A 3747-nucleotide genomic window follows, 5' to 3' on the forward strand; every position below is an offset into this window, starting at 1 on the left:
AGTCATCGAGTTATAAAGTCATCCGAGTAGTAGGAGATCGGTTGTGACCCATTGTTCGAACAGAGGATTTACTATTCTGGAGCGAGCGGAGCTCGACGAGGCTTCATTGGAGCTTTCGGCAACATCTCCACCTTGAAGGAGATCGGAATCTTCAGTCATTACTGAGACGAGTTTGGAGGACATGATTTTTCACCTATGAGATGACCTTCTAGTTTATAGCTTCTTAGGATGGATAGTGCAAGGGTTTTCCATAGTAGATAGTCATTTTGGTCGAGTTTCACGAAGGTAATTTGGTTCAACAATTGATTCAAAGGTGGGTTGGTGAAAATGGCGGTGGTTGAGGAAGATGAAGTGTTTGAAGAGGCGTTGGCCATTAATACGACTCTGATACCAAGTTAGAGAAATAAAAGAGCAAGGAAGATGAAAAGGCAAGGAAGAAGGTGAAGCGGCTGTGAGAAGTTAATAGGTTTCGTTGCAGAATTGCTTTTGTATATTTATTTCCTCTTATTTTCTGTGTAGGTATACAGAGGCTTAAATAGCCTTATACAATTTTGGTAATAAATGAATAACAAATATATTTGTACACTTTTGATTGGCTGAGGTAAATATTCCCTCTAACAACTTTTCCTTCTAGAAGAATGATGACATGGATTGAGGTGCTGACTTTTGTCCATGTGTGCTGCTGACGTGTTCTTCTCTTTCTCTATCATATATGGTTTTTGAATTGCAAATTCAATTATCCTATTCCTTATATCTTGTCACTTATATTTCTTGTTTATATTCTCCAATTGTTCTGTGTTTTATATTTTATTGTTTTCACTATTTTATATTCTTAATCAACTTTTTTTTGTTAGCTTATTAGGTGACCTTACTCTTAATCGTAGATGATGCAAGAATGCTACACCAACGTGGCCCCATGGTTTAGATATAATTAGGTCACATTTATTTAAGATTCATTAAGATATTGAAGAGTTAGATGTTTTCCATTTTTTTTTTCTTGTTTTACTTGAATTATTTAAAGGTATCTTGGTATGCTGCCTTTATACTGGATTTACATTTATAACTTATGTCAATAGGTGCATTCACGTTTATTACAATTACTCACCATAATTACACTATATTCAAATTATTTCACTAATTTTTGTCACTCACCAACTTAATTTTTACTTGGTACCTTTCATTAATTGGCAACAAATACACTAGCTAACATGTACAATGCAAGTGCTTTTACTTCTTACTTACATTTCTCTCGGATATACCGTAGGATTGATCCATTAATTATTGTTATTTAAATATTTAACCAGTTTAACAAAGTATTTAGTTGATAGCTAAATCCTCAATTTTTATTTTTTATTTGCTGCATATAAATCACAAGCTTATCGTGTTGAGTTTGAACCAGTTAGATCAAATTAAAAAATCTGATATAAATTTGAAATTTTATTTTGAAGTATCTTTGAGTTTGAATTAAATGGATGAAATTAAAAAAATCTGATATAAATTTGAAATTTTATTTGAAATAACTTTGAATTCCACAAAATCCGGGTATGGAACATTTAAAATATGAGTGGTTTGCATGTATAGCGGAAAAAATAATTTGTAGGTGTGTCTTTTAAACTTTTTATTTTGCAAATATAGCAAAAGATCGGCCAACCCAAATAGAAAAATGGTAAAAAGTCCAAAATACCCTCTTTCTATTGATATACTTTTAGGTATATCAATTAAGTGATATATCTCAGTTTAGTATATATAATATATATATTATTGAAATACTTAATTTTAAGGATATAGGTTAGTTAAGTGATATGCGTACCTTTGATCTTATCAATTGATTTTCTTTCAATTGTTATTAAAATTGAACAATGAATATCATATGATAATACTAATGAATTAGGCAAGTTTCTTAGGGCGTTTGGATTGTATATATTATTTCATGGTTGTGAATATTAAATGTCTTAAATTTAAATGTTAAGATTTTAAATGTATGGAATAATTAATATCTGTGTTTGGATTTGCAGGATAATTAATGTCTAGAAGTTAAATAAATGTGTTTAATTTACTAGTTTTGAATATAGAAACTAAAACTAAATAATTATTTAATCAAATGTAAGAGAACAAGGTAGTCATAAGTAAATTTAATTATTTAATATATTGTTACATTGATTAATTATTTAGTCACTTAAAAAATCAATAAATTAATATTTTTAATTAAACATTATTTAAATTGTTTTATTTAATTAATAAAAATAATTAAGTAAATATAAATTAATTAAAATATTAATAACTAATAATAAAATTTTTGTTCGCACGAGATTTTTAGAGAAACGTTTTCGTGGAATTAAACTTGAGTTTATGTAGATTTGATGCATATGTTGTTCGATTCTAGTACTTGACCGTCTTATTCTCTCTAGTTGGATGTGTATGTTTGAGCATTGGAAGAATTGCCTTGGAAGAATGTTTGTATCTTCAAGAGATCAAGCAATGCTTGTATCTTCAAGTAGTGTTCAACTTGAGGAGTTAGGAATCTTCATGTTATTGTGAGAATTCTTTATATGCTCTCTAGAGTGTCGAATTTTTTGTCTCCTACAAATGAAGAGAACTACTTCTCAAGTGGGTTTTAGGTCCTAGGTCAAATTAAGCATATTCTTGGGCTCAAATTTGTGTTAGCCTAAACCTTAATATTTAATTGTATCAAAATAATTAATTTAATTCAACGGTTAATACGAAAACACATGACATCATCAGGATTTGCTAATTGTCTTCAATTTCAATTTGGAACACATGTCAACTTTTAATTAGTCCCGAATTTCATTATTTGTAATTTCGTCATTAATTTGGTAAATGACATGGCAATTTGAGATTTGTCTAAAATTCCTCATTCAACAATTTTATATTAAATAGTTAGGATAATATGAAATATCAATAAAAAAATGTATTAGTTGAAATTTATTAAATCTAAATAATATATTTATATTTAATAATTAATTAACATTAATAATAATGATTAATCAATATTAATTTATTAATTGATAAGGCTCTATTCATTTTACGTTATATATATATATATTGGCAAAATATTAATATTAGTAGCTAATTCAATAGTAAATCTGGCTTTCAACCTCATTTAGACCCACGTTCAAGCCCTTCTTCCATATATTTATGGTATTTTTTAAAGTTAATTGATAGATGATATATGCATGCTTAAATTTAAAATAAGTTATCTGGTTGAATGTGTGATATATTGCGTTATATTATTAATATTCCTAAAAACTGTTTTATGAATATTTTACAAATTTGTGCAAAAATCAAATGTGCATTTAGTATTAATAATATGTTCATTTCCATTAAATTGTTTTTGAAATGTGAATTTTAGTTAATAAATATGAAATGAAAGAAAAAGGAAGTAACAAATCGAGATAACTTTCAATGATATGTTTTAATTGAATAATATTTCAAATATGTTGTGAACAATATCTTGAGTTAATTTTATTTTTTCATAATTATTTTCAAAATTGTAGTTTAAAGTAAGTAATTTTGGAATGTAAGAAAAAATAGTAATTTTCAATAATATGATTTAGTTTATTTTAAAAAGAAAATAAATGTAAGCAAATTTGACATGAAATATTAAAAAAATATATATTATATGGTAGTAGTTGCAATCGTACTCTTAAACTTTAAGTTATAATAATTGGATCCCTAAACTTCTAAAAATGTTAAAATTGAATTTTTCAAGTTTTTAATAATTATCAA

The sequence above is a fragment of the Benincasa hispida genome, chromosome 8 (genome assembly GCF_027475165.1).
Source record: "Benincasa hispida cultivar pf3 chromosome 8, pf3_genome.v1.1, whole genome shotgun sequence".
In the NCBI taxonomy this organism is placed as follows: Eukaryota; Viridiplantae; Streptophyta; class Magnoliopsida; order Cucurbitales; family Cucurbitaceae; genus Benincasa; species Benincasa hispida.